We start from the raw sequence: 25,866 nt of genomic DNA, 5'->3' as shown, positions 1-25,866 counted from the left end.
TAACTAAAAGTCTGTAGAGATTCTCAGTCATCCAGGTCATGGTTGTCCCAAAGGTGCTTTTTCTGGAGGCAACTGGGCTCTGAAGAAGCTTTTTGGATGAGAAGCAAAACGTCTTCAAAGAAAAAACCAGTTGCCTCCAGAAAAAGCACCTTTGGGACAACCATGACTTAGATGACTGAGAATCTCTACAGACTTTCAACAAAGCTTGGGGAAATCAAATAATCCATCCTTCCTTCCCCTTCCCCTCAGCAATCCCCTTTGAATAAAACTACTTTTCTGATCTTAGAAAGATGTCATTCATTATCTACATTCTGTTTTCACACTAATGGGCTTCACCATTTTTTTTTATTTATTTATTTTTTATTTGATTTATATGCCGCCCTTCTCCGAAGACTCAGGGCGGCTTACAATGTGCTCAGCAATAGCCTTCATCCTTTTGTATATTTATACAAAGTCAGCTTATTGCCCCCACAAACTGGGTCCAAAACAGAAAATACAGGTAGTCCTCAAGTTACGACCACAATGGAGCCCAACATTTATGTTGCTAAGTGAAACATTTTCATCATCACAATTAAATCTGCTTCTCTGTTACTATCGATATATTATTAAAGCTCTCTTATGTGTTTGTAACTTCCAAGTAGCCCAAATGGTGCACTATAGTGCAGAAAACTTTGAATCAAGGTACTTCACATACATTAACTTAAAGAATGCATACAAAATCCAGGACTCATTACTCCCATATATTTGAAATATCAAGGTTTTTCACACCAGTAGTATTTGCTTAGTTGTGGCCACTGCAGCATTGGCATGATTGTGATTGCTATACTCCCTGCCAATTTCCCAAAAGCAAAGCCAATAGGGAAACTGACAGGAAGTCACTCACACTGCTTTTTGGCCCATTCAGTGGTCATTCAGTTTCTTTCAAAGTTCTTCATAGACTTTGTCTGCTGAAATGTAAGGAATGACACCCAAGTAAGGATTGTGATGACCTAAAATGAAAACTTCCCTTAAAACAGCTGTCAAGGCATGTGTGATGGTGCAATTTTGGTATCTTCAATGCATTGCTATGGCAACAGAAAAAATGGAAGGGCAAAAAAAAAAATGCTACTAGATATGATTTAGTGTGTGTGTGTGTGTGTGTGTGTTTGTGTGTGAGAGTGTGTGTTTTTGAAGAATATTCTGCAGAATATTCATAGCCTTGTCTGACAGAAACAATTCTCTTTACAATAAAATGCCACAAAGGTGTATCTGTGCATTGTAATATTAGCTCACCCTTTAGCTTGCCTGTCAAAAGAAGGGGGGGATAAAGACATAATTTCCCCCTGCCATTTCCCTATCTAAGCACTGCTCCCCCCACCCCCCACTCACACATACACACTCCTGATTCCTTTCCTTGGCTTTCTCAGCATCTTCTGTAGTTCTTTTCTTTTAAGGTGCCAAATTCCCACTAATCAGTCCTTGTGACAGACAGTAAGTAGGAGATTTTTTTGGGTTACAAATAATTGAAATCTTAGGCAGAAATAAAAGTACACAAGAACATGATAAATTCTATTTTGATATTTGTAACAATACAAGACTAAGAATACTTAGGCCTGATGACCTTCCTCCCTCCCTCCCTCCCTCCCTTCCTTCCTTCATGTCAGGAGCGTTCTGCATATTCCCACATATATGTTAGTAGATGAATATACTCACATCAGCCAAAGTCTACCTCATCCAGAGAAGGACTGTATTAGTAGGACTTTGGTTTAGAAACATGCTTAAAAATGAACCTGACACCTTCAGTCTGATTTGGAGGTCTTGTCAACCTACACTTCTGTCAATACAAATTGAAACTTCACTACAGTTCAAAGCAAACATTTGATCTGATTGACTTCTCCAAAGCTATAGAGCAGGGATGTCAAACTCGATTTCATTGAGGACCACATCAGGGTTGTGTCTGACCTCGAGGGGGCAGGGGGCAGGGGTGGGTTTCTCTTACCTTTACTACCGGTTCACAGCAGGAAGCTTCTGCGCATGTGCAGATCACCGATGATGACGTCATGCCGGGTGGGCAGAGCCTCCCGCCGGTTTTACTGTCTGCCGGGGTGGGCGTGGCTGGGGCGGGCGTGGCCAGCTCAACATCACTCATGTTGGGTGGGGGTGCCTGTAGTAGCCCAAGCACTCTGCCGGTGAAAACTGGCTTCCAAGATCTGTTTTCAGCTGCAACAGGCTCCTGCAACCATCTGTCAGCAAAAACAGAACTTGGGAGGGCCACATGAGGCACTGCAGGCCAGTCTGCTGTTTCCAAAGTGGCCCTGTAGGCCAGATTTAAGCACCCCACAGGCCAGATCCGGCCTGCAGGCTTTAAGTTTATCACTCCTGCTATAGAGCAAATATGAATGAGTAATGCAAATGTATTGCAATTTCAGTTGGCTGTTGAGGGCTTCTAAAACCCCAGCTATTCTTACAACTCTTTATTTACTATATTTCTACACAGCACTTCTCACCTACGTTTCTGTGAAATGTTGGGTTCTTGTTGTTCTCTGAGTTGCTTCTCTTTCAGATACAGGTGTTTCATTATCAGGATAGGTACTTTCAAGAAAAGAGGCAAACAGGCTTAAACATATCTTTCCTTATCACCTATTAACCAAAGCCCAGAAAAGCAGGAACCCTGCACCAGATAAACAAGAGCAGTCATTGAAGAAACACCATCCCACTACAAAAGCAATCAAGGAAGAAACAACATCTCAGTCAAGGTTAATAACACAAGCTGCCACATTTAGGTCAGCACACTCCATTCCTCCATGACTGGTGACGTTACCTAAACTGGGAAAATGAAACATCTAGTTGAAGAGAAACAACTCAGAAGACACCAAGAACTCAATAATTCAATACCAATTTGCATAGATTCTCCACTATAACGCTAGCCTTGTTATTCATTACTGTATACAAAATACAAAAACTCAGGGGAGAGGAGTAGGAATTGTATTAGTAATTTTCTGCTTCATGCTCTATTTTGTTGGATACTGTTTTTAAGATCAGAGATACCATTAGTATACTAAGCTATAATACTTTTAGGTTTGCTTATGTCTTTGTTCTGAACAAAGTGGAGGGAGGATGTCTGCAAACATTTTAGGATTACTTTAGGGCAGGGCTGTCACACTCACGGGCTGCGGGCTGGATGTGTCATGCACTGGCCATGCTCATGCCCAGGGGAAAAAAGTCCCAATACGTCATGTGACACTGCCATGACGCCATGAATTTGACACCTCTGCTTTAGGGCATGCTGGCTGGGTGCTTTGACCTAGGCCCAAGTAGGTATTATCAGATGCAATCAGTTCTAAACAAACAGATTTTATTAGAACAGCTGAGAATTAACTCATTCTCAGCGTAGTCCAAACGACTTCAAAACAAAGTCTTCATAACACAGTTCTTCAGTCTTATCACCAACCTTGGTCTACTTTGGCAACCTGCCAAAGGCTTTTCTTGGCAAAAGTTCAGAAGCAGGAGACACTGACAAGAAATAATTGCAGCAAGACAAGAAACAAATCTATCAACATTGTTCTCTGACAAAAAGCCCAAGAGCCATTGCTGGTCTTTTAAATCTTATGGGAGGGGCCAATCATCTCTTGGCCTTACTCCCGAGTTGTCCTTTTTGTTTTAGCTGCTCTTGCCTTCTGGCAGATCTTCTCATGCATGCACTAGGAACAGGCTCCTCCTGTTCCTCTGGCTCTTTGCTGCCCGCCTCTGGAAGCTCTGGAGTCCATGCATCAGTCCCAGTTGGCCCTGGCCCCATCTCTGCCTCCAATGCAGAGCCCTCATACGGGCCTTCTCCTGACTCCAGGACTGGCCCATTGTCCTCCCCAGCTTCCTCACTGTCTGACTCTGCTGCCAGGTCCACGGGCTGCTGGTGGACCACATCACTGGGGAATTTTGGGAGCGGAAGTCCACATAGCTTAAACTTGATGTTGTTGAGAAACATTGTTTTAGGACATTAAACTACATTTAAAGCCATCATGTATGGCTGACTTATTGAATCTGATTGTGACTTAATGTGTAATTTAAAATGAAATACATGGTTTGTGCATTCATGATTGTTTCTTCCTGCTTCGTGGGCACTACCTTCTAACCAATCTACATCTGTGTTGCAGCAACTTAGAAAGAAAGGAAAATGAACTTTGAATGGGCCAATTCAGCCATTCCTTCCTCTTCTGCCATACCGAATCTACAGTATCTTATTTCTACTTGTTCAACAAACCATAATTGTACAATAATCACTCAGTATGATGGGTTAAATACACTAAACTTGTCAGCTGGAAAGCTGACAGCCCAGGTTAGAGACCCAAGCATGGGGTGAATCCTCATTACTAGCTCCAAGCATGGGGACCCAAGCATGGGGTGAATCCTCATTACTAGCTCCAGCTCCTGCCCACCTAGCAGCTTGAAAGCATGCAAATTTGAGTATTTATTTATTTTTTATTTATTTTATTTTGATTTATATGCCACCCTTCTCCAGAGACTCAGGGCGGCTTACAAGGCATTAAGCAATAGCCTTCATACTTTTGTATATTTTATACAAAGTCAGCTTATTGCCTCCACAAACCGGGTCCTCATTTTACCTACCTTAGAAAGGATGGAAGGCTGAGTCAACCTTGAGCCTGGTGAGAATTGAACTTGCAGTAATTGCAGGCAGCTGGTAGCTAAATACTACCTTTAACAGTAGCATTAGTCTGCTGCGCCACTCAGGCTCCTTAGTAGTAGATAAATAGGTACCAGTTTGGTGGGAAGGTAACAGTGTTCCATGCACCTTGGTATATAGCCATGCTGACCACATGACCATGGAAGTGTCTTCAGACAACACTGGTTTCTCTTGGTTAAGAAAAAAAGATAAGTGTCAGAGATGGATAAATTGACTATTTTGATTAAAGAAAAGAATATAAGTATTTTTGTTGCTACATGGAGACCGCTTCTGGACTTTGTGCTTGAGGTGGGGAAAAAAATGAAACTTTGATTTTGGGTTTTACTGATTAGACTGGTTGTTACAGCAATGGCTAGTTTATATTATTTTGGAAAAGTAAAAAGTTGAGGTTCAACGTTAATGCTTTATTTTACTGCAACAGGGAGAGTCGGAAGTCAACGCCCCCTTTCTGAAGTCAAGGCTCCCACTTTTCTTCCCCCTTTCCCTCCCCACTGTGTCCTATTATTTGATTTCATATTTTTGTATTTTATTCTATAATCTAATAAGATGTTTAAAGACTTAAAAAAGTCTAAAAAAAGAAACAGAATTGAGCACTAGAGTCGGACATGACTGGACAGGGAAAACCTTTATCTTTAAGATGGGTGAATAGAATCAAGGTGCCATATAGGCAAAACATAGCCATAAACACATAGAATGATTACATATAAATGAGGACAGTAGGGCAGGGACGGTAGGCACACTGGTGCGCTTATGCACGCCCCCTTAGGGACCTCTTAAGAAACATGAAAGGTCCACGGTAGACAGTTTAAGGTAAGAGGTATGGGGATTAGCGAGACTAACAACAGGATCAAGTAGAGTGTTCCAGACATTTACTACTCCATTGCAGAAGTCATATTTCCTACAATCAAGATTAGAGCGAATTACATTGAGTTTGAATCTCTTGATAGCCCTTGTGTTATTACGGTTGAAATTAAAGTACTCATTTACAGGTAGGACTTTTTGGTAAATAATCTTATGAACTAAGCATAGGTCGGAACGTAGACGGCGTAGTTCGAGGCTATCCAGACCTATATGCTAGTTTGCTATCCAGACCTATATGCTAATTTGCTAGCTAGTTTGCTAGTTCAACAGATCAGCGGATCAAATCTCACCGGCTCAAGGTTGACTCAGCCTTCCATCCTTCCAAGGTGGGTAAAATGAGGACCCAGATTGTTAGGGGGCAATATGCTATTTAGTATACTGTCTTTGGTGTAAGCCGCCCAGAGTCCTCGGAGAGTGGACGGCATAGAAATTTGACTAATAATAAATAAATATGATCAAACATCTTTGTTTTCTAGCTGCTTCTATAGAAATGAGAGAACAATGGCAGCAGCCACATAACCTAGGCACTATTTCGTTTCAGCTCAACAGCTAATGGAAAGAGGACAAGCAAGTGGTCTCAGTTCTTCTCCCAAAACTCTGGACATTTTTTCTAAAGCTGCCTGCTGTATCAATGAACCAGAAGACCAGGATTGGCTGTGAATGGCCAATTTGGCTTTTTCTGCAGGCTGCCAATGAAACTGCCTGAAGAATTGCTGATCAGTAAAATGCATGAAGAGCATCCTTGAGGCATCAGGCGGCTGTGAAGAGCTTGCATGTTGATTTGGGAGGAAATGGCGTATTTGCACTGCCACACACTATTGAGTATAAATCACTTCAAAGACACTCCCCCCCCCAAAAGCAGGAGACAAATGTTTTGTTAACTAAGCAAAGAAAGGGAAATGGATAGATAACATCGAGTTTAAAGGCATGCTAGAATCTTGCTTTTGCTTGTCTATAACTAGTTATGAACACATTTTCATTGCTTAACAGATTTCACAAAATTCACGTTTGTTGCTTTCAGTGTCAATCATTTCCTTGCTTCCTAGCAAGCAAATAGCTTTTAGCTCTAAGTTCTCACTAGTTTAATCCATAAAAACACCACAAGTATACTGCTGTATTGGATTACTTAGAAATCAGGAATGGCTAAAAATGTTCTTTTTGGTAATATTTTCCCTTTATTTTTTATTACTCTTCATTTCCAAAAAGGAAATATGCACTAGGATTTTATAAAATTCATTTTTTTTTTCATCATGAAAGAGAACATAGTTGATTAAAATATAATATGAAGAAAGCAATGACAAATTTGCCCATTTATATAGGCTGTTCTCATCAGTCTTCTCTTTGTGCACGTGTGTGTGTTTGTGTATGTGTGTGTATTGTATGTGTGCATGTATATGAACTTGTTTCTGTGTGCGTCTGTGTGTGTCTAGGTCCGTGATGGTGAACCTATGGCACAGGTGCCACAGGTGGCACATGGAGCCGTATCCGTGGGAACGCGAGGCGTTGCTGTAGCTCAACTCCAGTGCGCATGTGTGCGCCGGCCAGCCTGATTTTGGGGCCTTTTGGTCCCACCAGAAGTTGGGAAATGGGCTGTTTCCAGCCTCCGGGCCTCTAGGGGGGGTGGGGAAGGCCGTTTTCGCCCTCCCCAGGCTCCTAGAAAGCCTCTGGAGCCTGGGGAGAGTGAAAAACGGGCCTACCGGACCCACTGTGCCATCACGTGCTAAAAGTGGGGGGAGGCGCATGTGCAAGGACAGGGCGCATTGAATTATGTGTGTGGGCACACATGTGAGCGACCTCACCGTGGTCCCCCCGCTTTTGGGACACAACAGCAAAAAGGTTAGCCATCACTGGTCTATGTAATACATCATACTGATTTTTAGAATCTTATTTCTCAACCATATTATTGACAAGAGACAAATAGTATTACACTGTAGCTCAGTTACACAAAATTCATTTTTTCTTTCTCCACTGATGATATGGGATGCTCTATTGTTTTTGTTTATTTTGGAAAGTCAACAGTGTAATCATATTATCCACAATGAGATAAGAATTTCTGATAAGAAATCTACCTCTTTGCAAAAGTAGATGTTTATGAAAAATAGTATAGAATACAGCAAAGAAAACTGATTGTCTTTTATGGGTAAATTCAGTTCAGTTTCCTACAAGAAAGGAGATGAAAAATAGAAATTAAAAAAGACAGGTCCCTTTAAAAACCAATGAATGTTTAAAGGTTTTGTAGACAGAAATTGGGTAAAATAATGGCCAGTACTTAAAGAAATTATATTAATAGAATACGGATAATTTTGTATTCATTGCAGTTATCATTATAGAAAAATTGTGATTTTAGTCTTTATGTAATGGTACATAAAGGACCTGGTGGCTCAGTGACCAAGACACTGAGCTTCTCAATCGAAAAGTCAGCAGTTCAGTGGTTCGAATCCCTAGTGCTGCATAACGGGGTGAGCTCCCATTACTTGTCCCAGCTTCTGCCAACCTAGCAGTTCGAAAGCATGTAAAAAATGCAAGTAGAAAAATAGGGATCACCTTTGGTGGGAAGGTAACAGCGTTCCATGCGCCTTTGGCATTTAGTCATGCCGGCTACATGATCATAGAGATGTCTTCGGACAGTGCTGGCTCTTTGGCTTTGAAATGGAGATGAACACCACCCCCTAGACTCGGGAGCGAGTAGCACATATGTGCGAGGGGAACCTTTACCTTTGCCTTTAATGCTAATGCTAAATAAGGTTGAGGCCATTTCTTAACTCACTGCAGTGGTACAAAATTAAGATTATCTTGCTAAAATTTATATGTATTGTTTATTACTTCTTTGATGAAGTAAAGTCCATTGAGAGATGTAATTGTAATGTAAGAGCATTGGTTTATTTTGCTTTTCAAAGTTTTTGGCTTTTTCTGAACAGTCCTAAGCAAGTTTGATGATTTAGAATTGCCTTCCCAATGTCCATATGTCCTGCAGTGACAATTTCCAGCCAGCACATGGGAATTTGTGATCCTAGCACATCTGGAACATATCAGGTTAAATAAGGCTAAAGTAAATACTTTCAATTTGCCATATTTCCTAATTAGATCTAACATCTTTTACAAAATGCATAGCCTAGATATTAGTTTATCCACTAGGCTTCATATTTTCCAAAAATTCTGATGCAATTCTCAACTGTATTTTTAAAGGTAGCTACTTTTGTTCTTATATTCTAACTGTTTTTTTAATATATTTGTTTAACTTTTATTTCAGAAGATAAACATTGTAGATTTTTTTTAAAAAAACATACAAACCCAAAATCAGCAACAAGAATAACAGAAAATAATGAGAGTATGTGTGTGAATTCTTAGCAAGAAATACAAACATTTACATGGCCATGATCAATATCTTTTTTTACCCCGGAATAAAATTTATACTGACTGGGGAAATGTTTTTATTTTGCTACACTTAGGATTTTTTAGATGGAAGTGGTCTGTAAAATTTATAAATAAATAAAGATTGGAATTAATAATGTACATTTTTTTTATTTTAAAAAATGCATGCTAAAATGTTAATAACGTTTTGTTGGTGATAATACAGAGAGGTATTTGCAATATTAATATTCAAGATGTTGGGACTCTGGAAAGAGTGCAGTGAAAAGCAACAAAAATGATTAGGGGGTTGGAGGCTAAAACATATGACGAACAGTTGCAGGAATTGGGTATTTCTAGTCTAGTGAAAAGGACTAAGAGACACATGATAGCTGTGTTTCCATATTTGAGGGGCTGCCACAAAAAGAGAGGTCAGCCTATTCTCCAAAGCACTAAAAAGCAACACAAGAAACAATGGATGGAAACTAATCAAGGAGAGAAGCAATCTAGAACTAAGGATAATTTTCTTAATGGTGAGAACAATCAACCAGTGAAACAGCTTGCCTCCAGAAGATGTGGATGCTCCGATAGTGGAGGTTTTTAAGAAGAGACTGGATAGCCATTTGTCTGAGATTATATAGGGTCTCCTGCTAAAGCAGGGAGTTGGACCAGATAATCTCCAAGGCCCCTTCCAACTCTATTATTCTGTGGTCACAATAGTAGCAAATACAATTATGCTTTGCATATCAATCTTGGGAAGCGACATTTAATGTAGCTACCATATCGTTATAAAACAGTCAAGCCCATCCTAACATTCAAATCAAGCAAAAAACATCATCTGGCCATAGACCAGCATAATTCTCAACATTTGAATGTAGAAGAGTTAACATTTAGAAATGGATTCTTGAAATAGCAAGATTAGTTTTCTCTTAATAAGACAAAAATGTCAAATACTATGGCTTCATTTCCACCATTATTTTCCAATTACTAGAGAGTGTTGATTTAGAATGGCAAGAAGTATGCAAGTCTTTTTTAGCAAATATTTAACAGGATGCCCAGAGCACCATAGGTAAAGCTTCACTAGCTGTTTCTAAAATTTAAATCTCATAAAACATATTGGCGCTAAACAATTTATGAAGCACAAATTGCAGTGGTTATTGCCTTTTTCTCATTACATTTTTAGCTGAAGCTGTTATGTTCCTGGAAATAAAATATTGATGGATTTCCTTTAATCCTTAACAATTTTTTCCTTAAGAATGGGGTTGTAGAATGAAGATACATATGGTATGACGGTTGGGACTGGCTTGGAGATCATCTTAAACTTTCAAAATTGACATTTTGAAACAAACTCCTTCTTTTAATCTACTAGGAAGAATTATGAAGTTTTATTGGATTTGCTGTGAAATAGTCAGTGGCCAGCTTTGTGCCAGAATTGCAAAATGGAGTACAGGATCAGTGTAGCACACACCGAGTGAGAAAAAAAAGTAGATTGGTTTTGTGAGCAGACTGTGAGAATGGTTGAGCTAAGCTGGCTTTCCGAGATCTACACCTTGATATTCAAGTGAAGAGTGAGCAGAATTGTTGTGTTGGACTGCTTGATTATCTGCAGTTCATCCGTTTCCAAACAGTTTTGAAAAAATACAGAAACTACCATTACAAAGAGAACATCCTTGTATGCATTCATATGAGAATCAGATGTAAACCCATTAGAAATGACCCCAAAATATTCAACCTTGATTTTGTCAGTAAAACTATTCTATTCCAAATTGTAACACAGAGATGTCCCCTGCAGATTAAAAATAATTCTATTCAAATTATTTGAATATTTTTTGAAAAGAGCCAAGGTGGCGCAGTGGTTAGAGTGCAGTACTGCAGGCTTCTTTAGCTGACTGCTAGCTGCAGTTCGGCAGTTCAAATCTCACAGGCTCAAGGTTGACTCAGCCTTTCATCCTTCTGAGGTAGGTAAAATGAGGACCCAGATTGTTGGAGACAATAGGCTGACTCTGTAAACTGCTTAGAGAGGACTGTAAAAACACTATGAAGCAATATATAAGTCTAAGTGCTATTGCTAATTTCCCCAAGTAAACCTGTGTAGAATTGTGGACTTACTATTTTTGAAAGACTACTCCCTATGAACTGTTTGCAACTGTAGCCTATGCAATTCTATGTATTTATTCAAAAATAAATTCCCTTGAATTTGTACTTGCAATGTCTTATTAGGAGAGAGCCCCACTGGCTTAAATCAGATTTATTTTCAAGTCAATGTGTTTAGAACTGCAATCTTTATTAAACTAATTTTCAGGGTTGAACTTTAGATCCCATTTGGAAGTGATAGTATTTGGCAAAGACAACATTTGGTTGTGTCACTAGAGTCATTCTGCACTGAGATTAGCATGCATATATATCATCATGATAAATGGAGCTCCTCTCTGAATGTTAATTAATTTTGCATATGGATTGCCATTGAGGAAGTGCAACTCTGATATCAAAGGACTGACTTTGACTAAATGCACAGCTGACCACTTGCAAAACCTAAACCATTTCACACTAGAGAATCTTACTCTATTGGCTTATTGGCAGTGCCTTTGATGTTGTAGATATATTAAAAAAAATCTCTCAAGTACTATGTCATTCCAAAATGAGTTTAATTTCAAGAAGTATTTTTAAACAGAAGTTGAGCCTACGGCATTGAAGCTTCGACTTCTCTCCATATCTCATTTATGTAAAACATTCTTAAATGTTCAAAGTACATTTTTCCACTTAAGTACAAAAATGTGATCATAAATCTTGCCATGTAGACAGGTAAGACAGTTTCACAGGAACTGCACAGCACAGAACAAAACTAAGACACGTGCATTCTAGATGTTTACGAACTACAATTCCCAGAATCCCTAACACTTGACCACATTAGCTACAAGTAGTAGAAGCTGAAGTCCAAATTCAGAGGGGACTAAGTTGCCTATTCTTGTGAAGAAAAACAATTTGCTTCTTTCCTGGAAAGCACAGCAAAGAAAAGACACACACACATGTGGTACCTTGTAGTAGTAGTAACTACAAGGTACCACATGTAGTAGTAACTACATGTAGTAGTAACTGTGAGAGGGATCTTGGAGTCCTAGTCGACAACCATTTAAATATGAGCCCGCAGTGTGCAGCAGCTGCCAAAAAAGCCAATGCAGTTCTAGGCTGCATAAACAGAGGGATAGAATCAAGATCATGTTTTATAAAGTGTTAATACCACTTTATAATGACTTGGTAAGGCCACACTTGGAATACTGCATCCAGTTTTGGTCGCCATGATGTAAAAAAGATGTTGAGACTCTATAAAGAGTGCAGAGAAGAGCAACAAAGATGATTAGGGGACTGGAGGCTAAAACATATGAAGAACAGTTGCAGGAACTGGGTATGTCTAGTTTAATGAAGAGAAGGACTAGGGGAGACATGATAGCAGTGTTCTAATATCTCAGGGGCTGCCACAAACAAGAGGGGAGAACAAGAAGCAATGGATGGAAACTAATCAAGGAGAGAAGCAACTTACAACTAAGGAGAAATCTCCTGACAGTTAGAACAATTAATCAGTGGAACAACTTGCCTCCAGAAGTTATGAATGCTCCAACACTGGAAGTTTTTAAGAAGATGTTGGATAACCATTTGTCTGAAGTGATGTAGGGTTTCCTGCCTAAGCAGGGGGATGGACTTGAAGACCTCCAAGGTCCCTTCCAAGTCTGCTACTATCACTGTTACCACCAAGGTCCCTTCCAACTCTGTTATTATATTACATATTACTTATATATGGCTTGTGGAACTTTTAAGATTTTATTCATTAAAAAAAACAGACTACTAATTTTAATTCTATTTTTGCCAACCCTTGCTGGATGACAACCCAGTCAGCTGTAGCAGCCAAACTGTATATTTATTTATTTATTATCTATCTATCTATCTATCTATCTATCTATCTATCTATCTATCTATCTATCATCTATCTATCTATCTATCTATCTATCTATCTATCTATCTATCCATCCATCCATCCATCCATCCATTTATTTATTTATTTATTTATTTATTTATTTATTTATTTATTATTTACAAACATAAGAAAAGGAGTAAAAAATAAAGTCTAAGACATCTTAAAAATATGAACAACCTGTGTACCTTTTTGGAAGATTCTTCTGGACTTGAAGGTAATTCCATTCAGCATGTAGTTGTGGAAAATTCAATCCAGTTTGATTTGCTTCCTCACTTTTATCTTTTTTTTTTTTAGACTGAATGTGAATTAGAGAGAATGCCTATCCATTGCCTAGTAGGAAGAATTCTATAATATACCTGCATACAATTCCTTTGTGTACCCAAGAAAGGAAGGTGAATTTTGACAAGCAAAAAGTACATCTATTCCTTTAAAATGTACAAATGAATCTCTGAAACAAGGTCAGTGCTGACATTCAGTCAACTCAAATACAAGCTTTTCCCTAGAATTGACTGTGCAGCACGCTTTGTGGAATGTGATGTCTCCCTTGGATGACTCCCCAGATACCTCCTCAGACGTCAGCCCAAGGGAGGATAAGCCCATTCCTGGCACTTCCCCAGCTACCTTCTCAGATGTAGATGTCAGATTAGGGGAGGATGAGTCCATTCCTGGCATGTCAGGATCTGAGTTGATTGATAGCTCTGAACAGCTAAGCAGAAGGGATTTGGAGAGGGTTTCATCTGGGGAAAGTTTGCAGTTGCAAACGGACAGCAAAGAGGAGGAGGAATTGCCTTCTGCACCTCATCCAAGAACTTGTAGGGCAGAGAAAAGGCAGGAGCAGAAAAGGTCAGCCAGACTACTTGAGAGAAGAGGGTCCCTCCCATCTTGATAGACTGCACTGGAAGCTGCAGACAGATGGAGGCATTGCTAGGAACAAGGTGTTTGTTTTCTAGCTGTTTGTTTGGTCGTCGTGATTCCTGCTTCACTCTGAATTGATACCGTGATTGGAATTGTGCCTTGGAGACTCTGAAGTTTTCTTACCCCATAAGCTCTCTTTGGATTTCAGTTTTGCCTGATGGATTTAAATTTGTCTGGTGGAATTATTTTGTTTGAGCAACTTTCAAGTGCCTTGTGGACTATTGGGCTCTTGCTATATGGACTAACCTTGATCTGCTCATGGCTAAACTTCGTTAGGACAGTTTTGGGTTTTTGGTGAAGGGAACTTCTGGGGAATATTAATAAACTCACTAAACCACAGTTACATGTGTGTGTAAGCGAGAGGGGCAGCACAATACCATGGAAACCTTCCCAACCATGTAGCAAAACAATCCTTCCTGTATTGTAGAGCAATATCCAATCCAGGAGATGGCTGGGCTGAATTATCCTGAATTATGATGTTCTTCTTTTATAATGTGTGGTACTTTATTAAAAATAAATCAGGGAAAATATGAAGCTTGATTTCACCTTGCAGCTTGAGCCAAGAGAAGATTGCTACTTGATCCTGCCAAACATATGCATTGGCCCCAATATAGTTTTATGTCATGAGGAGAACAATATATTTCTCAAGGCCCGATCAGCAGACCTGTAAATTGAGCTTGACTTAGTGACAGCAGAACAATTTAAGGATAGAACATAAAATCAAGGATAGAAAATAATAATAATAAAAAAAGATAAAGGACTATATACGTAGTCCTCTCTTCCTTTGCCATAGTCCCTCTTTGTTGTTTATCTGTATTTTTTTGGATGCACTGAATTTACTGGGCTGTTAGATGGAGATCCTGTCATTTTCTCAAATCTGTCTCTTGATGACAGAATGACTCAGACGTAAGGACTGTTGAGTTGCATGCAAATGACAGCAGCATATGTTTCCACAGGTGCTAGCTTGCTCAGATGAGTAATTTCTTCTCATGTATCCTGGCTCACTTGAAGGCAAGTCCAGGGGGTGTCAATGGGAGTTGTCAATTTGAAATGGAAGACTTTCCAAAAAATTAATGTGATAAATTTTATCTATGTTGACAGAAGTCAGAAGTTGCCCTCACTGACAGAAGTCAGAAGTTGCCCTCTACTCACTCCTATTTGAAGAGGTCTCAGGTAAACTATGTTCCTGTTTCATTATATCTTTTAAACACAGTTTATCTATAAAGGGAGGCACTATTAAAATTTACTGCTAAATTCATTTTTCAAAAATATCCTTCAATATGCCAAAATTGAAATTTTTTTACCACATTCTATTACTCTTCGGTTCAGTGGTGGGTTTCAAATTTTTTTACTACCGGTTCTGTGGGTGTGGCTTGTTGGGCATGGTATGGCTTGTTGGGTGTGGCTTGTTGGGCGGGTCAGGGGAAGGATACTGTAAAATCTCCATTCCCACCCCAATCCAGGGGAAAGTTACTGCAAAATTCCCATTTCCTCACGATCATCTGGGACTTGGGAGGCAGAGAATAGATGGGGGTGGGGCCAGTCAGAATTTTTACTACCGGTTCTCCGAACTACTCAAAATTTCCGCTACCGGTTCTCCAGAACTGGTCAGAACCTGCTGAAACCCACATCTGCTTCAGTTCCTTCAAGCTCCAATTTTTAAAGTCTTATTAAGTTTCTTAATGAATTCAAAACAAAAGCAGTTTTCCATGGAGTGGATTATTTAAAATTAATTCCAAAACCTTATTTCAAATTTATTTAGACCCTTAGTCCCCTTTGTAGCTTTCTAAAATCAAATTTTAATTGTCCCTTTTCTGTTTATTGCAGAATTCTTTTTAGTTTAAACTTGAATTTAAAACTCTTTTCACTAAGGATTGAAGGACTGGTACTGTAAAACCTCTTGATCTAAAGGTTCCTAATAGTTAACTTCCACAAGTATTTAAAAAGAAAAAGTGAAACCAGTGTCCTTCTCAAGGTGCCAAATGCAGGTTGAGGAAGATGGCTATTCTTTCATATCCCATAGCTCAAAACCTGATGGAGACCACGGTCTTGCAGCTTCCATATGAGAAGCAATTGTACACAGTACTTCTGATTGATGTCAAGTCCTCTCTTTCTCTGGAGAGGAATCATGAACATAATTTTTTTGGAAAGGCCTGAAGATTGACCTGCTTGCCAGCTCTTCATACTACCATCGTTGTCAGTGCCATTGTTTTGCAGAATTGTCTTCAGGCTGCAATTTCTTCCTTGGATGTTGCTATCAATAAGCTTCCGATTGCAATTCAGGTGATGGTTGTCATCTTGAAAGCCTTACATTGCATGAGCCAGGTTATTTTGGGGGGATCATCTTTCTACAATGGTTTCTACCTGTCCCACCAGATCTTACATTTGTTTATAGAAGTGTGCTGTCATGGTGCTTATCTTGTGGTATAGCATCCCTTAGAAATGTCGATGGCCTTGACTTTACTATCCTTTTCAAATATTGTGAAAATCTGACCGTTCCCTCAAAGTGTAGCTTTGAGGGAACGGTCAGATTTTCACAATATTTGAAAAGGATAGTAAAGTCAAGGAGTTTGGAGTGGATATATGGTATGTGTTTTTAAGCTTTTATTGAGGGGCCTGACCCTGTTTTTTGTGTGTGTTACAATTGTTGATGTTTCTACTTTTATTTGCCATCCAAAGTTTCTTTTGATAGATGTATGGCCTTATAAATTAGATAAATGTATGTATACATATTTATTTTATAACTACTGCAAACTGTTTTGGGATTATTTTTTTTTTAAAGGTAGTAAATTATACCTTTAATAAATAAGCGTAGGGTAAACTCAGGCCATGGCTTCATTGATTTAACCCCAGAGAAAATTGCAATAGCGAAAACTAATTGGTATAATTAAATTTAGATACTAAGCCTGCCACAAACCTCTGATTACATCCTTAACCAGAATAGGCAATCTGTAGTTCACAGCTTTCTTCCTGCTTTCTTTAGTTGATATTCTATGTTGTATCTCATCCTTGCAATTTCAGGTTCTCTGCCTACCTCCTTTTCAGACTTTCAGTATGTTTTCTGCTTTTCTGACTAGTTCTGAGCATTCCCTCCTCCATACTTTTATTTCCCTGATTTTCACAATGCTTCAGCTCCACACAAGTTTGGGAAGCTGTCTGTTGTTCCCTGTGACGATGGCCTGAAGACACTTACAGTAGCTCCCTTTGTGGCACATGATCCGCTGCTTGAATACAATCTCATCTTCCCTAGATGTTAAATTAAAAGACAAATTTTCAATGGAGTAATAGGTCTAAGATGCTCAACTGGGAATCAGGAAATCCAGGCAATTCAAATGTGTACAAAGATTTATTGTAAGCTTAAGTTCTTTATAAGAATCTGAACTGTTAACAGTCAAGGGAAATTAGCAGGAGTTAAGAATAGAAAGTAATTCAAGGTGGGCTGAACTTAGATCTCTTGTGGGCACAAAGGGACTCTTGACTAATGACACATTTGATCTCCTACATCAGCCTTTTAAGGACTGAAGCAATGGTGGGTTCCTCCAGGCTTGGCCCAGTTCTGCCGAACCAGTAGCAGTGACGATATGACGTCACCAAACCAGTTCTCTTTGTTCGGGAGCTGGCCCCTCCCACCAATTCCCCCTCGTTATTCTTACCTTTTATTTGGCCCCGCCCCCAATCTATTCACTGCCTCCCAAGTCCCAGCTGATCGGCTAGAAGGAAAAAAACTGTTTAAACTCTTGCCGCGGGGCTCCAAAGGGCCGCCCTACAGCTGATCAGTGTTAAAAGGCAGTGTGGTGTTAGACCAGCGCGCTCAAAAAAAAAAATGGGTAGACCAGAACAATCAATCCAAGGACAAATGGGTAGATCAGTACAGCTCTGCAAGCAGTTAAAAGCCTGTTAGACCAGTATCTCTGCTAAATCCTAAAGAATTGTCACATGACCATCAAACCACACCCACAAAATAAGCCATTCCCACAGAACCGGTAGTAAAAAAATTTAGAACCCACCCCTGGACTGAAGGCCAGATTGGCTATTGAGTGACAACGTATCAATATCCATGCTCTAAATTCTAAATTATTTTAAATCTAATTAAAATTAAGCCATTAAAAAACTACTCCATGAGTATTTGATCATTTTTGCCTTATATTCATATTTAAAATTTTACATGAGTTCCATGGGGTATATGTAGCTTTTGAAACACCTTTGGTACTTTCTTGATGTAGAATGTGCAAAGACTTTTCAAGGGAATCGTAACACCCATTTTCTAACTTCTTTCAAGTCCTCAAAATGGTGCCTGGAGCTGCTAGAATAAAGAGATATAAAACGATAGAGAAAATCCAAGGCCCCACTTCCATTTTACCATCTTTTAAAACTGAAAACCCAAACCCACACATACAACTATAGCAGCGGCCCAGAACCTTTTGGGCACCAGGGATTGATTTTGTGGAGAGAGGTTTTTCGCTGGTTCGGAGGAGGCATGGTTTCATGTGCTGCCTGCATCCCACACGTGTATGGATGGCAATGCCACAGACCTCTGCTGGTCCATAGCTCAGGAGTTGGAGATGCCTTATCTACAGCACCCAACAGAAGCTATTTTCTTGCAAAAATTGCTTTTCTTAATCTCAGTACAATGGATGTGGTGTGTGCCACTTCAGCATGTCTCAGGTTTGTCTCTTGCAACCCACAGTTGGGCAACTGTGCATGAAAAGACCCCTTTTCCGAGACATTTCAGCTAAGGTTGCTATAACAGCCTCTTCTCTACTATATGTTGTTTCCATCTACAAAATTTAGATGGTCTCCTGTAACTTTGTGGATTGCTGAAGATTCTTTCCATGCTGTAAGGTAGTATTAGAATTCTCTGTGGATGGAAGGCAGAAGGCAGTTCAGCACTGTGTAATTTAACAAGACCTTTCAGTGCGCTGACTGTGAACTACAAGGTTAATAATCTTTTCCTGTTGAGACCACAGTGCTTTCCTACTTGCATAGAAACCGACAGTCATCTTGGTATGGAATTTGTTACTAGATTGCAGTATATACAGAATTTCTTTCATTTGCCAGCCAATTCGTGTATTAATGGCAGACAGACAAATATTTCATTTTCTGAATTTCATTAATTTTCTTGTACGCAATGTTCAGGTCATCCTTAATAATGAGTTTTGTGCTTTTTGGTGTGATATTCTATTCACAATATGATTTGGGCAGAAAATGGTACAGCAAAGGTGCTCCAAGCCTGGATGCAGGAAACAGAGCATTTAACAGTAATTTCTATTCTCAATTATTTATTTTCCTCCCCGAAGGATAGTTTTAGGATTTTTGTCTGACCCAAGAAGGATTGGGAGAAATTATACCTCTGGAATTTTCTGGTTGTGCCATCAATATGCTCCATATTTCTAGTAAAGATAAATGAAGAATCTTGTGGATAAAATCTAGCAAGTTTACTATGAGCTACAACTTCCATAAAGAAATATTGTTAGGCTCCAGGCAAAATAACCTCTGTTAGAACTCACTTTACTGAGTTTCTTTGGTCTTATTGGGTACAAAAGTGCAGCAGAGGCATTTCCAAAATATCTGAAAGCTACTGAGGATGGATGTCAGAAGCCAGAATTTGTTTGTGCTAAGATCTGAAGAAATTCCTGAGGAGGAAGTTTGACAAGGGTAAATTCAAGATCATGTTTGTGTCTGCCACTAGAGGAAATATCTGAAATGGGAGAAGAAGCCCCATTGAAGAGTTGAAGAGTAATTCTTCAAACAGCACCCCCAAATGTGTGGACCTCGTGCTCAGGTATACAGTGATAGGAGTCTGGTCTATAAGCAGTGGTGGGATTCAGCTGGTTCTCTCTGGATCGTACGAACCGGTAGCGGCGACAGTGGGAGGCTCCGCCCACCCGACCTGATGTAACGCACGCCTACTGCGCATGTGCTCACATTTGCGAACTGATAGGGAAGGTAAGTGAATCCCACTGCTGTCTATAAGCTTTTCTCCATAATCTCAACCACCAATAACTATTTCTATGAAATAACAAAGGATCACTATAGTTTTCTGTAAAACCAGTTTATCATTCTAGTATCCTGAATTAGTTTTATCTTCTGATCATAAATTGGTATTTGTTACAGCAACTGTGCAAACCACACCATGACCTCCCCACATTCTTATAAATACACTGTCGTGATAAGTCCTATGAAATATTTTACTTCATTTATGTGGCTCTCTTCCCCTCAAACGGCTAAAAGTTGCCTTTCCATAATTATTGAATTGTTGAATTGGAATATCCTGCTTTGGCTCAGCTGAACAATTCCATATTAGTCACCTGCTCCTGCAGGGGAAAACCAGTTGAGCTATATGAAGTCTGGAAGGTTTTCATGCTCTTTTTTTCCTCCTATACCTTAACTACAGTTTTTAAAGAGATTTTCTTCATTACACAACGAAGAAATGTTGTGCAAAAAGTGAGCTATTAGATGCAAATTAAACTCTTGAAGCAACTTCTTTCAATAGAAGTCAAGATATACTCTGGCATATATATTATAACCATTATTGAAATAAAGCAGTTCTTAGATTTGTGAATTCAGCCAGTTATATCCTGGTTTAAGTTCAATATAACCTGAAAAAAATGTTCATAGAAGAGAATCTTTTTGTCTTCTTGCCATAGAAAAGTTAACGGAGTGATGACAGCTATTATTTAGTGATGACAACCATCATAATTGTATGAAATAATTGAACTGACTGTGTGTGAATGTTGAAGCATTTTTAAGAAATAATAATGCTAGTAAAACCCATCATGACAATTTCTGTAGCAAACTTTGAAAACGAGCTGAGATCACAATAGCATTGGGAGATGTTATATTCTAAATCTCCCAGATCCGATATGCCAAAAATTTTATGTAGCTTTTTAGAAAAATAACACTGGACAACAAAGACTTTGCTTCCTGAACACTTCTGAGTATATGTTATAGAATTCTGGCTGCTAATCACAAAAATAACCTGTAATTTAATGTATCACGACTCATTTTATAGAACTTCTCTGTTTTTTCATAGTAGTAATATAGACCCCTTAGTAAGGTAAAGGTAAAAGTTCCCCTCGCACATATGTGCTAGCCATTCCCGACTCTAGGAGGCGGTGCTCATCTCCATTTCAAAGCCAAAGAGCCAGCACTGTCCAAAGATGTCTCTGTGGTCATGTGGCTGGCATGACTAAATGCCAAAGGTGCATGGAACACTGTTAGCTTCCCACCAAAGGTGGTCCCTATTTTTCTACTTGCATTTTTTACATGCTTTCGAACTGCTAGGTTGGCAGAAGCTGGGACAAGTAACGGGAGATCACTCCGTTATGTGGCACTAGGGATTTGAACCGCTGAACTGCCGACCTTTTGATCGACAAGCTCAGCATCTTAGCCACTGAGCCATTGTGGCTCACTGAGCCCTACACCCTTTAGTACCTGTTGGCTATTCTGTACCCATGAAAGAAACATACAAAAACACAGAACTGTTGTTGAAGCACATCCAATACACAAACTACAACTAAGATCTAAAAGTAATGGCTCTGCTACTTGGAATGCAGCTTGGATGCATTAAGTACTGTTGTTACATATGTGAAAGCCATGAAAGAGAGCTGCATTAACTTATACAGGAATAGCTACTCTGAATGAATTTGATTCCAGGTCATAAATATATGGCATATGTTGACCTGACAGAAATCTGTAGAATAGAATAGAATAACAGAATTTGAAGGGACTTTGGAGGTCTTCTAGTCCAATCCCCTGCTTAGGCAGGAAACCCTACACAACTTCAGACAAATTGTTATCCAACATCTTCTTAAAAACTTCCAATGTTGGAGCATTCACAACTTCTTAATTGTTCTAACTAACTAGAGATTCTCAGTCATCCAGATCATGGTTGTCCAAAGGTGCTTTTTCAGGAGGCAACTGGACTTTCTTGTTTTTTCTTTGAAGATGTTTCGCTTCTCATCCAATAAGTTTCTTCAGATCTGAGTGAATGCTGGGGAATGGAATTGTTGACCTGACAAAAATATTTCTGCCTCTGCTTCAATGAAACGTGGCCTGTTGAAAATTTTTGCAAAAGCGATGAACAAGGAAGGTGAGGGTTTTCATTATTTGAGACAGAGGTTTCCAAAAACAGCTGGTGCCAAGTTTAAGGAAGGCATTTTAGTTGCCCAGATACGTCATCATTGACAAGGAGTTAGAAGAAATTTTGAAAATATTTGAGGGTGTTGAGAATTTTTTGGGCAGAATGCCAAACTACGTTCCACTGATAGACAAACTTCTTACAGCATACAAGACCGTGAAGTGCAATATGTCACTGATGATTAATTTTCTGCATTCACGATTGAAACTCTTTCCTGAAAGTCTAGGTGCAGTCCATGATAAACATAGTGAAAGTTTTCACCAGGTTGTTACCAGAGGACATCGGAAAAATGGTATGGAGGCAAGTGGAATCCATCAAGTCTGACTGACTACAGTTGGGCACTACATTGAGATGAATCAAACACTGACTACAAATGAAAAGCAGCAACAGAACACCTTTAGCCCTACTGAATTTAAGCAGCATGTTAGAAACATTATGCAGTTAAATACATGATAGTAATTAAAAGTTAATTTCATATTTCTCAGGTTTTCTATGTGATACAGTCATTCTGAATGTCAGCTTTGGAAGCCATATTAGACCAGAAGCTTCCATGCTGCCACCTTCTCATGTGTGGGAAAGTAGGAGGGGAGATTTAGTAGAGGGGTTGTCTGTAGACATAATAGCATTCTTCCAGTTGGTCAAGGTCAGGGCGATCCTGCATCTGGAGAAGGAGTGGTCGGAGTGATGTCTCGAGATTGGACGGTGGTTGATTGGAGCATGTGATTGACTGAGGACTGAGGGGATGGTTTTGGAGGTTTTGATTTACTGAGGGAAAACCCGGACCTCTCAGATTCGGGTTCTCTCAGATGTGCCAGTTTACCTATTCTAGTAAATAGAACTTTGAAAAGGCTTGCTTCAGAGTCTTTACTTGGACCTCAGGGCAGTGATGAAATCTAAAATTTGTTACCACTGGTTCTGTGGGCATGGCTTAGTGGGGGGGTAATGTGACTGGGTGGGCGTGGCCAATTTTTTTTTTACTTTTAAAACCATTTTTCACATGTAAAACCATATAAAAAATGCTTTCAAAAGGCTCTGACGATCCAAGCTGAGTTGCCTGATCAGCAGGCAACTCAGCTGGGATCATCAGAGCTTGGATCGTCAGAGGCATTTAAAAGAAAAAAAGCCTCTGATGACCGCCCGGCTCAGCTGGGCATGGGGGGCAGGGGGCAGGGATTTTTGCTACTGGTTCTCCGAATTGCCCGCCGCCATCGCTACCTACTTGCCAGAGCTGGTCCAAACCAGGAGCATTTCACCCCTGCCTCGGGGTTTTTCTGGAACGCTGACATTGAAATTATATTTGTGTTCATTTTGATGAAGGGGTCTATCATAATTACCAAAAGTTTTTCAGGAAGCAAGAAGAAAAAAAAATGTTGTCCACTGTAATGTGTTTGGATTTGATTCTAAAATGTTGTTTCAGATTGAGCAGGAATTTGAAATGTCTGTTTCTGGAATTGGTAGATTCATAAAGAAATGGCATAGCTGCTTCACTATGGCCTCAATAGATGCAACATGTTCATTCACTCTAAGGGATTTTTTTTTTTTTTTAGAATCAGATCTGAAGTATTGCATAACACTTATGGGGTAATATAATCCATTTTGCAGAGCTTTGTCATAACTATCTATGAACACTGGACAATCATAACGACAGTTTTTAAATCATTTTCCCTGGAACAATTCTAGTAATGTCAGCAGAATAGTAGTGGATTATGGTGTTCCAGTAGAGAAGTTCAATGTGCCAGAAGAACAGATTTATTTATATATCAAAATAGGGATGGGCTAATGGTAGATGACTTGATACGGGCCATTAATGGTAACTGGCTCATCAACTTTTGATTCTTTGCAAAGTATCCGTAGCTTTAAAAAGAATTGGAGGTATGCTATTTCAAAGCTCTTTTTCAAATCCCATCCAACTGAAATAATATTTGCAGTTCTAAATCAGCTTTTTGGGTTGGCACAATAAAGATCCTTCCACACCAACAAGTTTATTTTAAAAAATATATAAGATGCTAATTAACTTTCATATTTAAACTTCCAAAACTTACTTTTTTTTGCAATTAAAACTTTTTTATTGGTTTATCAAAGTATAAAATACAAAGGAAAAAAACCATGGAAAAGTAAGAAGAGAGGAAGGGGGAAAGAGTGGGTATAGTGTAATCGGAGAAAAAAAAAGAAAAAGGGCACCAACTACCAACGGACTTTGACACAGTCAAAGATAACAACATTACAACTACAACTTTTGGCTTTTACACATGTACAAGCCATTTCTATAACAATAAGCCTGTTTAATTTACAAAAACAGAATCAAAGTTTCATATATTGTTTTTCTTATTGCAAACACAAAATCTGGAAGCAATTTCAAACTAGAGACAAAATTAAATATAATCTCTTATTTGGATAAAAGAAACATTTTAACCATCTCAGCTTCCCTTGCTGTGGGGAATATCAACATATTTTCAAATCTAGTCCATAATATTTTACCAACTTTAAAATATTGTTCAGCGTTACTTAAAAAAACCCGGCATACCTGCGTATACATACAAATTTATTCACTTTTAAACTTTCTCTATTTGTCCTATAACTTATTCAGGAAGAAATAATTTTGCAAGTTTGACCTTTTGTACCAAGATCAGCTGGATGGAGTGGAAATTAAAAAATACCAAGAATTTAACCCAGATGCAAAGATATGTAATTTTCAAACAAAGTGCAAAATAAAATGAAATAAGATCAAATAATAAAATAAACAAATTACAACATATATACGAAATCAACTTCTGTCTAGATACTACACAGGTTACCCCAAAGATTACACTACATCCAGGGGTGAAATCCAGCAGGTTCTGGAGAACTGGTAGCGGAAATTTTGAGCAGTTCAGAGAACTGACAAATACCATCTCTGGCTGGTCCCAGAGGAATGGTGGGAATGGAGATTTTGCAGTATCCTTCCCCTGGAGTGGGTTGGGAATGGAGTTATTGCAGTATCCTTCCCCTGCCACGCCAACCAAGCCACACCACGCCCACCACGCCACACCCACAGAACCGGTAGTTAAAAAAAATTGGATTTCACCATTGACTACAACATCTGCCCAAAACTACCAAATCATCTAATAACCAATTTGTCTTCCGCTCTTTTCCCCCTGCCCTATGTTAATTTAAATCATTTTAACCATGCTATACATCTGATGATGTGAGTTATAGCTCAAAAAAATTAGAAAAAGAGAATTAGAAGGGCCCTTAGATGTCTTCTAGTCCAACCCCCTGCCCAAGCAAGAGACTCTACCATTCTGGACAAATGGCTGTCCAATTTCTTCTTAAAAACGTACAATAATGGAGAGTAGCCACAACTACTGGAGGCAAGTTGTTCCACTGATTGATTGTTCTAACTGTCAGGAAATTTCTCCTTAGTTCTAGATTGCTTCTCTCCTTGATTAGCTTCTACCGTTGCTTCTTGTCCTGCTTTCAGGTGCTTTAAAGAATAGGCTGACCTCTCTTCTTTGTGGCAGAGTGTGGATTTTTATTAAAATCTTATGCTGATAATAAAATGAGTTGCTTGAAAAAAATACTACAGAAAAAGGTACTTACAGACTCCTTCTGATCCTTCTATTCTTATAAAGGTTATATTCTTTTTTTTAAAATTTGTTGCATTTGCTTTATTTATTGATATGTTTATTATTCTTTGGTAATTATACCCAAAGATTTATTGAAAGGAAAGCAATATCATTTGATGAAATATTTGATGAAACTCAAATACTTTGGCCACCTAATGAGAAGGAAGGACTCACTGGGGAAGAGCCTAATGCTGGGAAAGATTGAGAGCAAAAGAAGAAGGGGACGACAGAACGAGATGGCTGGATGGAGTCACTGAAGCAGTAGGCGTGAGCTTAAATGGACTCCAGAGGATGATAGAGGACAGGAAGGCCTGGAGGAATGTTGTCCATGGGGTCGTGATGGGTCGGA

The sequence above is a fragment of the Pantherophis guttatus genome, chromosome 6 (genome assembly GCF_059756535.1).
Source record: "Pantherophis guttatus breed Tessera chromosome 6, ASM5975653v1, whole genome shotgun sequence".
Lineage (NCBI taxonomy): Eukaryota > Metazoa > Chordata > Lepidosauria > Squamata > Colubridae > Pantherophis > Pantherophis guttatus.
Note: the sequence above shows the minus strand (reverse complement) of the source record.